Source organism: Coffea eugenioides, chromosome 8 (genome assembly GCF_003713205.1).
Source record: "Coffea eugenioides isolate CCC68of chromosome 8, Ceug_1.0, whole genome shotgun sequence".
Classification (NCBI taxonomy): domain Eukaryota; kingdom Viridiplantae; phylum Streptophyta; class Magnoliopsida; order Gentianales; family Rubiaceae; genus Coffea; species Coffea eugenioides.
The window spans coordinates 29,691,587-29,709,329 of record NC_040042.1 but is presented as its reverse complement, the minus strand read 5'-3'; the positions used below and the strand labels follow the sequence as shown (position 1 = coordinate 29,709,329).

Genomic DNA, 17,743 nt, shown 5'->3' with positions numbered 1-17,743 from the left:
AGCAGTTTTTCCAGGTGAAAAGAATTTATTAAGAAAAGCCTTAGCTAATTCAGTCCCAGTTGTAAAAGTGTTAGGAGGATGAGATTGTAGCCAAACCTTAGCCTTGTCCCTTAATAAAAATGGAAACAATCGAAGTTTAATTGCATCATCACTAACACCATTAAACTTAATTGTATAACAGATTTCAAGAAATATTGACAAGTGAGAATTTGGATCTTCGGTAGTATTACATCCATATTGAGATTGTTGTACCATTTGAATCAGTGATGGTTTAATTTCAAAATTATTGGCATTTACCGTTGGTCTTACAATACTAGTTTGAGAACCTTGTGTTCCCGGTAAAACAAAATATCGTAGAATTCGCTTATTTAGTTTATTTTCCGCCATTTCTTCCTCAAATGGTAATTCTATCAAGATTTCCTCTATCGGCTGCCAAACCTCTTGTTCCTCTTGATGTGGTGTATTACTCCTTTGTCTCCGTAATGTCCTCTCAATTTCAGGATCGAAAAGTGCAATTTCTCGATTTGATCGGTGCATACACTACAAATAAAAATAAGAGAAATTTTACAGTTTTAATTATTAAAATCAACTATAAACAACTTGAATAAAAACAATGAAAATATCTAAATTAATAGAGATGATTAGGCCCTAATATTGCCGCTCCCCGGCAACGGCGCCAAAAACTTGACGGAATTTTTATATCAATGCAAGTTTAAATTCGATTTTATACCCGTTGACTGCAAGTATACAGGCCGAAATCGTAATATAGGGTATGTATCGGGTCAATCCCACGAGAAGCAAATTAAACAAGTACTAGGCCCTTATTTTTCTCTATTATTTAGACTTACAATAAATTTAAGCAAGAAAATTATAATGCTATTGTCTACAAATCTGGTTTAATCAATGTTAAATGCAAATGGAAAAATTTCACTAAAGATTGAATCCAGGGATGTAGATTCCACTCATGGCATAAACAATACAAATGAATAGATTTACCTCTTATTATTTTTCTTGTTTAACCAGGATTTCATTTCCAATATTACCAAATCTCATTCTCATGATTTAATGGCCTAGAGCAATATAGTTTTTCCTATTTTCATGGTGAAATACTAGTTCTACTCTGTTTTCCTTCATGAAATGCTGGAAAATCCATTTAAGTGTACATCTATTTTCATGAACATACAACTCAAGCTCTACTTATGTTTTTTCCATTATTACTATCAATTCTCATTGACTAATAACAACTATGAACATGCTATTGGTGATCAAACAACAACAAGTAATTACAACTGCACAAATAGACAAGTTAATACAAGATATAACAAGTGTAAATCACATTCAATTCATATTATTTAGCCATAAGTTTCATCTACTCCCTAGATAAAGAAAATTAGCTACTCATGAATGAAATAAAAATCAAACTCACAAGTTTATTAATGCAAAATATCATAAAGTATAAGTACAAGAAAGATAAAAGAAAGTTTAGCCAATTGATGGTGAAACCCTCCAATTTCTGCTATATTCTTGTAGAAGATGATTACAAATGAAAACTCCAAATGCTTGTCAAAGAACTTCTAGCTAGAGAGAAACTAGTTATAAGAAGGAAAACTAGCTACGTAAGGTTATTCTGGCTTCTCCCCTGTATTTCTGCATAAAAGGTGGTAGAAAGACACCTTTTTCTTCTTCATGATTCCAACAACTCAGATTTTGTAAAGAAAGTCAAAAGAAATGTTGTTTTGACTTGTCAATAACTCATTTTGTCTTCCCTTTTGTTGCAGAAGCATGTGCCACCGAATTCAATCACTCAAGATAGCTGGAACGTTTTGTGAAAAGTGAGAAAAAACGGCCGTGCCACTTACAGAAGAGAGAAACAGATCCGAGTCTCGGATCCGAGGGGTGCAGAACGATCTGAGCTCGGATCTTATCGAGTCGAGGACTTTCTCTGATGGATCCAAGCTCGGATCGTTTGTCCTCGGATACACTGCTCCAAAAGTACAGACGAGGGCTCGAATCATCCTTTACTCACACGGATTCGAGTTCGGATCCGTGCTGGTCATTTTCCATTTTTTTACTTCTTTTCCTTATTCTTCATTTTTGCTCCTAGTTTCTTTTGTACTTTATCCTCTGGACGATCCTTACATTTCCTTCATCTCGTGCATGAATTTCATACATCAATATCCTTCACAATTTCACAAAATTAACGCATTAATCCATTCATTTATTATATTTTGAACACCTAAACAATATTTAAGCAATTATCACCAAAAGAGTTCAAATATGGCTTTAATCTTCTCAAAACATACCAAAAGTTCATGCCAAACTTGTACAAAATGCACGTTAAATATTCACTTATCAAGTGGGGTCCGCTTAAAAGGCTGAAGAAATTAAATTGTAATAGGTTTTCTTTTATATAGAGAGTTTTGGTATTTGAACACCGATTTTTGGAGAGGAGAAAAAGGATAATTGGGGGGAACCGTTTTGTTTTCCTCTCGGGTGGGGCCAGCTGATAAGAAGGAAATCACTTCCTTCATTTTCGGCGGCTACCAACGGAAAAGAGAAATTAGACTTCCAGGAAGTTTTGGGGGGCTTTGACTTACGCTTTAGTTAGTTTGATAACATTTAAGAGAAAGGCAAGCGGGGGCAGCCATTGTGGACTTTTGGGAATTGCCTTTTCTATTTTAGTTTGACCGGAAATTGAAAGAGAGCAATCTCTCTGTACGTTTGGCTTTGGAAGACAATTGAAAGCAATCAAAATCAATTGTTCCTTTTCTTTCCTTGGTTGACCGAATTGAACAAGGGTCAATTTCTTTCGTTTGCTTTGATTAGGAAAACACGGAATAAAGCGACAAACCTTTTTGTTTTTCTTCTCCCTGATTGACCGGTTTTGGAAAAAAGGAATCGACGGCTCTTTTCAACTTTGTTCGCATGGCTTGTTCTCTAATTATGGAGAACTAAATCCCTTATTCTAGTCAAGGGGGCAACTGACGATTTAGTTCGGCAATTACTGTGAGATCTAAACCGTTTTTAATTGTTTCTTTCATTTATTGGTATTTATATGTTTCCTGTTTTTAATTGTTATAACTCTTGTGTATGATTGATTAGTGCGCAATAATTAATTGTTCGTATAGGCTATTTTGCTAAATAGGGATAATTGAATCCGTAATTATTTGATTATCTCTATCTCAGTAGCAACTGGCGTAATTAGATGGTTTATGTCAGGGAAACATACGATCTAACTTAAACAAACCCTCGTAGTGTGTTTGTTAGCTAAGATTGGGCCTTTCTGATTATTAATGCAATCTAGAAATTAAATCCTACGGTCGTATCTAAGGTTGTTTTCGGGTTAGATAAATAGTTAATGGTCAAATCTTAACTATCGAGAAATTAAGGAAAGGTTGGTTGTTTATCGCGTGCATGACAACTATAACCAATCTATTAATAAATGTGAAATTATCTGTGAATCGATGATCAGTGCATGAACCATTTTCGAAGTATACCCTTGGCTAGAGTTCTCCCAATTATTTCTTTTAATTAATTATTTACTGTATTTGATTTATTTAGTTCATTAGCATTTAATCCCAAACCCCCCATTTATCTTGACTCGAAAGGAAATAAATTTCTCCCCAATCCCCGAGGAGACGACCCTGCTTGCCACTGTCTACTAGTTAGTGAATTTGTCAGATAATTAATTCGGGTATATCAGATTAAGCAAACTCTTCGGGAACAGGGTGAATCATGTAACCCATTGTACACTTAGAGTCCCTGCTCCAGTACCTAAAATTGATTATTGACTACTTTTGGTGATAGTTAGGTTTTATTTATTATTATTGTACAGATTCGGTACCTGTCAAAAATACATACTAGAGTTGTCCTTGGAGAGCGTAGAGCCCGCTTCCATGCACACAGGGATACAACATCTGATTGAATCGTAGATCGGTCATGAAACCAACTTGGCTTTATATTAAACTTGAAAAACTAGTTTCAGTGTATATTAAATCGGAATCTTGTACAAACCCAATCAAAACCAGTACAATCCAACCATTGAACTGGTTGCCACTGCATGTATTTTTTGGTAGTTCACTAATATCTTTAATATTAAAATTAAAGTCAAAACAAATTTTAATATTATGTTTTGCTACTACTTTTTTGGACGGTGAACCAGTTGAACTAGAAGCTCATCTTGTTTACCCATCAATCTAGGCTTAAAAACATTTTTTTTGTGCCGTGACAGTCTTTGACATAATTTTAAGCAAGTCAATTCAACATCTTAATGAACTTAACTAAAATGGTTCGGTTACTTTGAAAGAATGACAAACTTTGAGCTCCTGAGATTAATTTTTGACACCTTTGTCTGATTTTTTTAATTTTATTTTTTGCTGACGGAGTGGGTGTCTGGGTCAATCCTTACGGGGCCCAACTAATCCCACTCCGGTCCGGGAGGAGAGGCCCCATCCCCCCAAATACGTTAACCACGGGACTCGAACCCTTGTGGGGAGGCTGGACAACGGCCTTAAGGAATAAACCGTGACCAAACGAGCTGACCAGTGAGGGGCTCTTTGTCTGATTACTTTGTGAGAAAATTGTTACCGCCTTTTGGTCTTGCATCCAAAGGTGGTAGATGATCAATCATACTCTCAATAGCTTTGATGCCTTAATTCTAATTTTTGGGGATTCCAGGAAGCTCTTAATTCTAGTTGGAAAATTGACTGGTCCGGGTCTAGGTTGGGTCTAGACTTCCAGGTCCAGGTCCCTGCAAATGAATATAGGCTTTGTTTGGATCGGTAGTTTTTGTAAAAATTGTTTTTGTAGTCAAACTACAAAAAGCGGTCAACAGCTTTTCACCAAAAAACTACAGTGCCTACTGTAGCAAGACTACACCGTTTTAGCTCCTGAAGAGTAAAAACAGTTTTTTGGCCATGTGATGCCACAGTGTAAAGTTTCTTATCCTTTCTCTGTTGAGCTGAGCTAAGAACGGAGAAGCCTTTGGACATCAGCTCCTCCTTTCGAATTTCGAAGAGCGACCAACCGACGATTTCTGCAAGCGGGGCAGCCCATCGATTCCACACCTCCAGCCCGGCAGCTAAAGGAGTTAATTGGAACGAAGCTTGAGCTACACAAACAACTGTGCGCTTCACCTGAGCTTGCTGCGGACAGATCTGCAATTGGAGTCACAAGCTGTAGATTCTTTTCGTTGAGGTGCCCTTACGCGATTATCACTCGCTTGGCCCTGCTACAGTAGTTAATTCGTGAAGATATTGGAGGTACGCTACTGCATCCCACAAGAAGTTCGGTGAAGCCTCCTCTTTTTCAAGGAACTTGCAGGTGAGTTCGTTGAGTTTTGGGTTTATTCGTACAGAGTAGGGCTACAGTTGAAATTTTTTATTTGGGCAACCATCTAAATTGATGTCTCTTTCTTCGCCTTCAATCTGTTTCCGACGATTGGAAAAAAAATAGTGACTGAACATCAAGTATTTAAACTTGTTCAGCGTCTTTAATTTCATCCAGCAACTGGTCAGCCGATGTCATTTTTTCATATTGGTTCTTAATTGTAAATTATTGAAAACATTTCTTCACAACTTCTTTTGATTTGGGATTGCTCATTGCCGACGATCATCTTTGTTATGCACATTCAGTGTTATTGGAATAGGCGCTTGACTTGTTTGCCGCATATTTTTTCATATAATTGACCCTCTTCAGAGCTATAAATGTACTCCAACATTATTGCCTAAATTGCACCAATGTATAATTTGTTCCGAACCAAACGGTGGGTATAGTAGATTTAAAGTGCTGGCTGTAGTATATTTGTGTGTTTTCACAGTCTTGCTGAGTAATTTGCATGAGTTTGGGGACCTAATTTCTTCCATTTTATGTAAGTACTGCGGCTGCAGCTACTTCATTGTCCTTTTATTGTCTCCTCCTTGGAGCTACATGCCTCCTGTGACGCGGCGTGCTTGGAAGGGTAAGTTAGACTTGTCAGTTGGTCTAATTCTGTTGAAGTTTAGTCAATTAAATGACCTCTAGGATTGTATTTTCTATATATACTTCACAGTCTTGTGAAGGAGTAGGGGATTTAGCAATTGTTGTTCGCTGTCAGCTCAGGGAGAAAACGATTTGCAACTTTGCACAACTAATTACTTCAAGGTTAGCCAATTGCATTTAGCCTTCTACTTACAACCTCATGTGCGACTGCCTTCTCCATTGTTATATGACAACGAGGACACATTTGTCTGTTTTTTGACCCTTTTCATCCAATTTTCTTGTTTATGTATCCTAAAGAGAAATAAGATGAAACTGTCAAAAGGGAAGTACTCAAAACGTAACAGTTTCACATCTGAACATGAATTTGCATTTGCCGAACATCTGCTGCATATGCATAGGAATGGAGAGATATCGTCTCAAAACATCGGGAGCCATGTCATCCCCGAGGTTACTAACATGCTTCTTCAGAGGTTCGGAATTCCATTTCCCAGCAATAGTATTCGGTCTAAGTACTATGCCCTTCAGAGCCTCACTAAGCTTTACATTTCATTCAAGAAACGGGGCACTGGTATGGGGTGGGACTCAACGAACTACACCTTCATGATGGATGATGAACGGTGGAGCCAACTGGTTCAGGTATAGCTTGCTGGTTTCTTACTTTTAAGCCATTTGGAATTATTAAAAACTGCCCCCTCTTTGGATTTTCTCTTCCCCCTTGGATATAACTATTTCCCTGCTGGATTTACTTGCTGGTTTCTGTATTTTAAGCCAATCTGAACTATTGAAAACTGTCCCCCCCTTGGATTTTCTTTTCCCCCTTTCACTAACTGTCCCCCCGTACTATGCCCTTTACTTGCTGGTTTCTCGTTAGGCCAATTGAAATTATGCAAATCTGTCTCCCCTTTGGATTTTATCTTCACCCCCGCAGTTTAACTGTCCCCCTCCTTGGATTGACTTGTTGGTTTCTTACTTTTAAGCCATTCGGAATCGATAAAAACAGTCTCCCTGTTGGATTTTATCTTCCCCCTTGGATTTAATTGCTGGTTTCCTAACTCTAATGCAATCATATGTTTTTCAGAGTTGCATTCATTGTGCTTTTGCTGTCTTCTGCTTTGTTGTAGGTGAACCAAGCATACGCTAGATTCTACAACTGCTCATGCCTACTTTATCACGTGCTCGAAGAAGTTTTCATGAATCGAGGGACGACTGGGGATTTCAGCGCTGGATATGGAGATTCACCGCCCAACTCGGCCGACAAGCAGCAAATGGAGAGAGCTGCTAGACGCTGTTCAGGAAAGGGGGTTGTGGACGTGGATTTCTCCGAGGAAAACATTCCCTCACAGCCTGTGAGTCGGAAAGGGAAACAAAAAGTTAAGAACAACAAAGGGAAGCGCAGATCGGGTGACATGTCTTGCGATTCCTTCTTCTCACCATCGTCCCCCCAATTCCAGCAGTACGTCCGCGTCCTAGACAGCATTGACACACATTTGAGCTGTAAAAAGAGCAAGAGCAGGAGTGCAGAGGTCTCTTCACCTTCAAAGAGTCAAAAGGCTGTTGTAGATGACGATGCGCAGTTAGAAGCTGCAATGGTGCCTCTCTGCGCGCTTGGGCTAGACATAAATGTTCACCTTAAGATGGCCGATCTCCTCCGGTCCAAAGCGGAGCGTATCATTTGGTTCTCCTGCACCACAGATGATGCCCGGCTTGCGTTTATGAGACATCGAGGGCTCCTCCCACCCGCATAGATGCTCATACCATCCGAGTTTTAGTCGTGGCAGCCCACTTGGATTGTCTTTGTGTCCCCGAACATGCAATTCCACTGTTTCACTTTTTATTTTCGTTTGATGTAGTTTGGCCTTGGAAACTTTGACGCCGGATTTTTCTATTTGTGTACCCCGAATGAGTCTATTTTTTTCTGAATTTTAATAATTCGATTTAGTGACCTTTTAATTGCTGTGTGTGCTCGTTCGAATAGATTGCTGTAACTTTTGGTTGTGTGTGATAATAGGCTTTGTTACAGTGTCATAAGCAAGGATAAGATGATTTAATCATTTGGTAACGTTTGAAATTGGCATAGTTATACTTGATTTCAAATGTTCATTAAACAGCTGGCCAATTCTTTGCCTTCGGTCGAACCTAGTGAGAATTTTAGATTGCACCAGTTGTTCTATATCATGTTGCCTAGGTATTCACCATACCTAGGGATTGTATAGGATTTGTGGTACATTTGTAGCCAAGCTTCGGAACTTGTTAACTTGGAAACTTTTGCTAAGCTTCTTGGCCAGGTATAAATTATACCAGACGATTAGAATGTTTTGCGGATTTATTGTTCCATAGGTGTGCAACTTGTTAACTTGGAAACCAGCAAGTATGCTTCTGTTGGAAACTTGTATTTGTGAAACTGCAAACTTCTTATTTTGCTAGGCTTTACATTTATAAAAGTAGGTTCAAATAGCCGGAGCATTGTTATCATAATAGGAACAAGATGTGAACTTCATAAGTTGTTATCATGATTGTTCTATATCAAATATTTGTGCATATAGCCAGAACATTGTTGGGTTCTATTTTTAATCCTTTTGATTCCTTTCTTTGCAGGGTATCCCGAATTTTTATTGCATACTTGATACTGATAGCAGTGCGATGGATAATCAGGGACATATTCAGGGCGGATACTTGGATGACGAGACAGACGATGTTGATTTCGATAACATCCTTTTGGGAGTTGTGCTCCTAGGCTTCATGTTCTTCGACCCACGCTTTAACCGAGTTCCCAGAAGAAGAAGAGTTAGAGATAGTGTGCTCTCGGGGAGGGACTATGTGCTTGAGCTGATAAACGGACATGAGGACAGAATTATTGAAAACATGCGCTTGGATGTTCCTCAATTCCTGATGTTGTGTGATTTGTTGGTTCAGCGTGGTTATTGGCATGCATATCCTTCACATCAGGTGGGGGTTCATGAATCCGTTGCATTAACTCTAATGTGCCTGAGCCATGATGAGCGGCACCGTGTTCTAGCCGAGCGGTTCCAGCATTCCACGGAGACGATAGATTGACATGTTCGTCGTGTGTTACGAGCATTAGTTCGCCTCGGTCGTGATCTCGTTAGGCCAACAGACTTCGATGGGACTCACCCAAGAATTTTGAACAATGCATCACTCATGCCGTGGTTCCGGGTTTGTGTTTTTTAGCATTTTATTTCAACTTTTTCGCAACTCAAATTTCAATTTACAATTTATTGAAATATTTTATGGGGCTTTGTATAGGATTGTGTAGGAGCACTAGACGGGACACACGTCTCCGCTTGGTGCAGCTCAGAGATACGAGAGAGGTTCATAAATCGGCATGGTGACTTATCCCAGAATGTGCTTGCTGCCTGCGATCATGATATGCGCTTTGTATATGTTCGAGTCGGTTGGGAGGGTAGTGCTCATGATGCCCGAATTCTCCAAGATACCTTGCTAGATCCGAATTCGGGTTTTCCTATGCCACCGCCGGGTATGTGATAAAATTTTTATGTTTCAAGATAGGCATTGGCAGATTGTGCATAATTATGTGGTAGATATTTCCAAGACTTTACATAAACAAAATCAAGAAGAACCTATTGCTGTATTAGTAATCAAAGCCTTTTAACCATCAACTTGACATCATTGACAGGGAAATATTATGTGGTAGATGCTGCTTATAGAAATATGCTAGGTTTTATGGCACCGTTTAGGGGAGCACAGGGCACACAGCATGAGCGGGCAGCTAAACGTCTGTTCAACAGGCGGCATGCATCGGTTAGAAATATTATTGAGCGCACATTTTGGATTCTTAAGAAGCGTTTTCCAATACTCAAGGGTCCAATGCAGAATTATCTAATAGCAACACAAAATAATATTGTGCTTGCATGTTGTACTTTGCACAATTTTATGCGTGCATACTCCCCAGCAGATGAGTACTTTAACGAAGAAGCAACCCTTGGAGCCATAGCTGATGCACAGATAGCAGGGGAGCAACAGCAGGTGGGCCAACCCATCGATATGTCGGAGCAGGGCATCTTTAATTGGAACGAAGATCGGCGGGCAATGGCGGCACACATGTATTGGAATGCGCATAACTAGGGGACACTACGAGGCTTTGGACCGATAGGCCTAGAAATAAAAAAGTTTAATACGCTTTGATTGAAAAACATGTGATTTCTGCTTGATTTCGAATTTGTGTCAGTGTTATCGTGTTATGTCTTTCAGGACTCGATTGTTTATCTTATATATGCTAACTCGTGGTTTGCACTACCTCCGTATGTGCACCTCAATGCTAATTGCACCATGTGTTTGTGGATGATATTGTACAAAAATCCCAAAAACAAGCTGGCTCCGTTTGAAGTAGCAGTTTTTGGGGGTCAACATTGAAAAATTTTGCTGCAGCAGAATTTTTAGAATATATTTTGAAATATTTTTAACAAATATTTTGAGATATTTAAAAGTAGAAGAGTTTTTAAAATATATTTTGAGATATTTTTTAAAATTTAAAAAAAAAACAAGTTAAGTTCCTCTTGTTACTCCAAAATTTGTTAATTGGCCGTAGTGTGCTACTTCTCATACTACTTGTATTGGAAATTTTAACTCCTTTATAAAAGGTCACTTTTGCTTTGTTGCTGAAGTTATTGGGCAATTATCCAATTGTTTTATATTCACTTTTAATAAGAAGGTGTTTTTGAAATACTGTTCAATCCAAACGCAGGTATTTTTCAAAAACACAGAGTTTTTCAAAAACAAGAATCCAAACGTTACATGAAGTTTTTCAAAAAATGCTACAGTTAAGTTTTTTAAAAACAACTCCAAAAACAGGTGATCCAAACGGAGCCATAATAAGTTTGATATCCCATAAATTGGAAAATATGACATGACATAGCATGATTTTATACTCTCTGTGATCAATGGTACAGTTTACAATTTTTTCTTGAATATCTTAATGGTTAGTTGTACGACCATGGAAGAAAAGTATTCTTCAACTGAATTCTAGCAATGAATTCTGTGTCGAAGATATGATGAGAAACTGAAAATACATCAATCTTTACCGTGTTTGAAAAAAAATGCAATTTATGGTGAAATATATGTTGATTACTAGTAGATACTATGGATAGTAATGCCCATTGATGAATGCTTGATTGGTAAGTCTAGATAATTGAAAAAAAAAATTCTTTTTTCAATTAAAAGGTTGACTTGAGCAGGGCTTACATGATCAGTTTCTCATGTAGCAAATATACGAATTTCAATGTCAGATGACATGATCATTTGAGACTTAAGTTGCTGAACTCTTGAATGTAGGGGTGAGCAAATTCGGTTCTTACCGAATTCATAACCGATTTCAAATTCAATTCGGTAATTTGAAATCGGGAATTTGGTAATTTGGTACAAATTCGGTACGTACCAAATTCACCGAATTCTAATATGGTATGAAATAGGTAATGAGATTATGAATTAGGTAATAACCGATTTCGCATTCAAATTCGGTAATTGAAATCGGGTACCGCATTACCGCATTCGAATTACCAAATTGGTATATAAAATTATATAATATATAGATAAATGCTATTTAGTATTAGTATATACTACTAATACTTTATTATATTATATAGGTAAATACTATTAATAATAATTAGTATATGGTATTATCAATTTATCATCATATCATGTACTTGTAATAATAATAATATATAATAATGTACAATATATTATTTTAGTATTTGTTAATTGTTATATGACTATAATAATACAAATATATAGTAATACATAACAATATAAGATAACTATAATACTTATTATTTTATACATGAGTAACATGACTAGAATTAGATAATAATTAACACATATATGTATAATACTAAATATTAAACAATAAACATAATTAGTAATTAAATTTAGATATTGGTAATTTGATACATCATTCATGTTTGAATTATTGAATATTTGAATGCGTAATCTCTAACTTGCAAGTATTAGTGTACTCTACATATTTAACATAAAAATTCATATTATCTATTCACTAATCTTAATTCTTAAGACTTTAAGTATAGATAAGACAACTAAGTAGTTAGCAGTGTAAGTGAATGCATATGAATTGCAAATCAATGTACTAGTGTATTGACTTTCACAATAATATATGTAAGTAAATAAGTTTTATTTTGATTTGAAATAAATTATAAGTTTGTAAGTAATATAACTTATCATTACTCATTGTAATTTGTAAGTTTGTAACTAATATTACTTATTATTAATCATTGTAAATTATAAATTCATAAATTATCACTAATCATTGTACAGTCTAAGGTTTATTCTAGTTTAAATTAATCACTTTTTATGTGTTCCTTAAATCATAGACTAATGATTTTAGGCATAAGTTATCAAATAAGTTAAAATTCATATTATCTATTTACTAATCTTAAGGCTTTAAGTATAGACAAAACAACTAAGCAGTGTAAGACTGTAAGTGAATGTATGTGAATTGCAAATCAATGTATTAGTGTATTGACTTTCACAATAACATGTGTAAGTAAATAAGTTTTTATTTTGATTTGAAATAAATTATAAGTTTGTGACTAATATAACTTATCACTAATCATTGTAATTTGTAAGTTTGTAACTAATAGTACTTATTATTAATCAGTGTAAATTATAAATTCATTGTAACTACTAACTAATATTGCTTATTATTAATCATTGTAAATTATAAATTCATAAATTATCACCAATCATTGTATAGTCTAAGGTTTATTCTAATTTAAGTTAATCACTTTTTATGTGTTTCTTAAATCATAGACTAAGGATTCTAGGTATAAGTGATCAAATAAATGCCAATTAAACCACAAAATGATTAGAACATAAGTAATGTGTTCAATTATGAATAAATTTGGGGATCAAATCAGTAATAATTTATAAATCATTGAGGAGCATAATGAATGTATTATAATTTAGGAGCCCCAATTTGTAAATTAAAAATTACACATTTAGGAGCATAATGAATCTTATAATTTGGATGTTGATTTCCTTTGAATTGGTGTTGTAGGCTACTAGGCTTGTAGACTGTAAGTTTGCAATTAGAATTAGTTTGCAATTAGCCTCATAGCCTGTAACGTGTACGGAAGCAGCGTTGCAAACTTAAGCTGATAACAGGGTATTTTTATCTTCTTTTTTTAATAGATGAATTCGGTTAAACCGAATTCATTACCGTTTTCGAATTTGAAATCGGTTGCGGAATGAATTCGGTTATGCCCAATTCGAAATTGAAAACGGTTTAAATTTTTACAGGTAGAATAACCGAATTCACCGAATTCAGTGCACCGAATTACCGAATTTGCACCGAATGCACACCCCTACTTGAATGTCAACCAGATAATACTTTGTGTAAGCTATATGGTTGTATAAGAACCTAAAAATTAGTTTATTATTGATTGTGATTTTTGCACGGCTGCAAATAGTTGCACAAGACTAAAGTTGATGCCTTGCATTTGCTTGTGATTACACTTATGCCCTTGACCTTTAACTTTCTCAAAATAATTATTTATGCTTTTCATATCAAATTAACTAACTAAAGTAATATATGAGGGACATTTGTGAAATTACATTATTTTCTCTCTCTCTCTTGAAACCAATTTTTTATTGTTTATTTTTCTCAGTTGAGTTAACATATTACAAGATAATTAGTTTTAGGAGATGTTTCTGATATTTTTTAAACCTCAAGGAAGACCCATGCAATTCTTAGAAACCTTAGGAAAGGTTTCTGACCTCTATAAATTACCATTCCAACTCCAACTCCAACTCCAGTCACCCCTGACGCCCTCCTCTTCTGTCTACCCCCATTTCCTGCAAAACCAATCCACCAGCCATGGATCTTCTCCTGCTGGAAAAGACCGTTTTGGGCCTGTTTGCAGCCATCACAGTTGCCGCCATTGTTTCTAAACTTCGGGGCAAGAAATTCCAGCTGCCTCCAGGGCCAATCCCAGTTCCCATCTTCGGAAAATGGTTACAAGTTGGTGATGAAATGAACCACCGCATCATCACTGACTACGCCAAAAGATTTGGTGAAATCTTCCTGCTGAGAATGGGGCAACGCAATGCCGTGGTAGTTTCATCTCCTGAACTTGCCAAAGAAGTGTTGCATACTCAAGGCGTGGAGTTCGGCTCCCGCCCGATAAATGTGGTGTTTGATATATTCACCGGTAAAGGCCAGGATTTGGTCTTTGCCCCCTACGGCGAGCACTGGAGGAAGATGAGAAGAATTATCACTGTTCCATTTTTCACTCAAAGAGTTGTTCAGCGGTATAGGCGTGGTTGGGAGGAAGAACTTGCAAGAGTTGTTGAGGATGTTAAGAAAAATCCTGAATCATCAACAAATGGGATTGTTCTGAGGAGAAGGCTGCAGCTTATGATCTATAACATTATGTACATGGTTATGTTTGATTACAGATTTGAGAGTGAGGAAGATCCTTTGTTTAATAAATTTAAGGCTATGAATGGACAGCGGGGTAGGATGTCTCAGAACTTGGAGTATAATTATGGTGATTTTATACCCATCTTGAGGCCTTTCTTGAGGGGTTACTTGAAGGTTTGTAAGGAGATTAAGGAGAGGAGACTGCAGCTTTTCAAGGATCACTTCGTTGAAGGGAGAAAGTAAGTTAAAAAATCTGGCCAATTTTTTTTCTGGTGAGTTTTTGTAATTTGTAGCCTAATTAAGTCTGTAGTGTAGATTATTGGAGTATTGCAGAAACCTTTTTTCGGGAGATATGCTAATAAAGGATACGGTTAAAAGAACTAAAGAAGTAAACCCTCTCCAAAGTAGGTAATTGCATAAGTGAGGGGTGCAAAAGAAAAACCTTGGAAATCGAGCAATGACAAAAGATGAAAAGTCACAAAGTCACAAAGAATGTTCGAAATAGAAATAACAAATAAATAAAATAGCAAGGCTTTAGTGTCTATAAAAAAAAAAGTTTGAAGGTTAAATTACAACTAAACTAAAGTCCAAAGGGATTTAATGCATTTAGCACCTACAATTTTTTTCTCCAACTCAACAGCAACATGTGTAGGAAAATTTTAATTTCTAATGGGGATAAATTGGTCATTTAACTGATAAGATTGATGAAGTTACTATTTTCGTTGATTTAATCGGGTTCCAGGATCCAAGCTGCTTGTCGGAATCAGTATACGAGGCTTCTTGCAACAAGGCTAAAAGTTGAAGGAGGTTTAGTGCTTTATAATCCCTAGGATAGGATCAAATAGTTTGTCTAAGTGCATATTGCATACTCAATTTTTCTTTCTTATTTGTTTTTTCTTTTTTTTGATGTAATTATATTTATGCATTTTGCCATAACGTTTTGAAAATCAGATTGAATCGCCAGGTGGCTTATTTGATAATGGAGGTATTAAAAGAGCATCAAAGGAGAGAGAATCAGGGCTGGTGTTATTGGAATTCATGTGATTCGATGTAATTATTGTACTTTTTACATTATTTAGTGTATAATCACATTATATTATTATATTCATAAAAAAAGCATGTATATATAAATAGAATACTTAATATATATATATAGTATAATGCTATAACAAAAATTGACAATTTAAATATGTAGAATAATCGGATTGAATTATGCAAAACATGATTGTACCTATACTCAGTCTGGAATAGAAGGGGAACCTATCCTCTAGCACAAGACAGCAAAGTCAAAACACCTTCAATATTATTTGTGGAATTAAGGGGAATTGGAGGGCCGAAGTAGGACAGCTGGGGGTCAGCAAGTTGTAACTGACCTAGTTAATGAACTACAGCTTGGAATTGTCCTTAGAGAGCATAAAGCCTACACATAGAGGGATAAAACTTTTGATCCATTGAACTGTAGATCGGTCATCAAAATGGTTTGGCTCTATATTAAACTCAGAAAACTAGTTTAAATCTATATTAAACTAGAATCTTAAAAAAAAACCCAATCAAAACCGGTACTTTTTTTTTTTTTTTTGTAGTTTGGTAATATCTAGATTATTTGATAGTAATATTTTAAAAAAATGTTGAATATTTGAGTTGGACTGTGAACCTGTTGAACTGGAAGCTCATCTGGTGCACCAATCAATCTAGGGTTAAAACCATTTTTTAGCCGTGAGGCCCGTGACAGCCTTTGACATAATTTTAGACAGGTCTGCTCAATGTCTTGCTCGAATAAAATGGTTAGGTTACCTTGTCAGATTGCTAGAAAATTGTTACAGCCACTCTGGCCTTGCATCCAAGCGTGGTAAATGATTCAGCATATTCTTAATAGCTATGGTGTCTTAATTCTAATTTTTGGGATTCCAGGAAGCTCTTAAGCGCAAAAAACATGGATAACAACAGTCTGAAATGTGCCATAGATCATCTTCTTGAAGCACAGCAGAATGGAGAGATTAACGAGGATCATTTCCTTTATTGTGGAAAGCATGAATGTTGCGGGTACGTTTCTTAGCTCTTTAAACAACTAATTAATCATGTTTACGCCCAAACTAATTACATTTCCCTGAAATCAGTGAAACTAGTGAAGCAAATATAACTTCCTGATATGGAAGTCTTGTAGCAAATATAACTAATTAGTTTGTCATGACCAGGTATGGAGACACCTTTATGGACACTTGAATGGGGCATTGCAGAATTGGTTAACCACCCACAAATCCAGAGCAAGATGCGTGATGAGATTGACGCTGTGCTTGGACCTGGTGTGCAAGTCACTGAACCTGACATTGACAGACTACCATACCTTCAGGCAGTGATCAAGGAGACCCTCCGGTTTCGAGTGCCAGTTCCTTTTTTGGTGCCTCACATGAACCTTAACGACGCCAAACTCGGTGGCTATGATGTCCCTGCTGAGAGCAAGATTTTGGTCAACACTTGGTGGCTCGCAAACAACCCAGAAAACTGGAAGAGGCCAGAGGAATTTAGACCAGAGAGGTTCTTGTCTAAGGTTGAGGCCAATGGCAATGACTTCAGATATCTTCCGTTTGGTGTTGGTAGGAGAAGCTACCCTGGGATTGTTCTTGCTATGCCAATTCTTAGCCTCACTTTGGGACGCCTGGTGCAGAATTTCGAGCTGTTGCCTCCTCCGGGGCAATCCAAGATTGATACCACAGAAAAAAGTGGACAATTCAGTTCACATCTTTTGAACCATTCTACCATTGTCTTGAAGCCAAGATCCTTTCAGATCTGATCATCTTATTCCTGAATAATATTTTCTAAATTATTCTGCTTGGACACCAATGGTACATGTCAATAAATTCAGTGAATATGAGAAACTTTTAAACCTTTTAGCTGGAAATAATGAGCAGCTGGATAAATAATTACGATCCAGTATGTGCTGTGTCTATATGACTGAATTAAGGATCATGTGCACGTAGCAATCCTGCCACTTTCTATTTGACTTTTGTAATGTTAGTAGTCTTGGAAATCCTACAGATATTTCTAGCTATCTTTCCTGAAGAACAATACAGGAATTAATGATGATTTCCTATCATTTTGTATCGTCTCCCTAAATAAGTAGAACTGGCGTGCTGCCATAGCTTGAATTTGGGTTTCTGCTGTTTTTGAGGGCTACTAATTTGGTGCCCATTGCGTAGTTTGCGTAGAACTGCTGCCTGGAAACCACTTATCCATTTTCAGATTACTGCGGCACGAATTACAACTTTTCTAAATTATACAATACGAAATTGATTGACAACTCATGACGACCTTTGAACCGGACAACATTACAAGAAGAAGAAAAAAAGACAT

General features: G+C 36.6%; 1 pseudogene; it reads left to right on the top strand.

The window, feature by feature from the left end:
- Positions 1 to 13,846: 13,846 nt before the first annotated feature.
- Positions 13,847 to 17,183, top strand: LOC113780502 (annotated as a pseudogene).
- Positions 17,184 to 17,743: the final 560 nt, after the last annotated feature.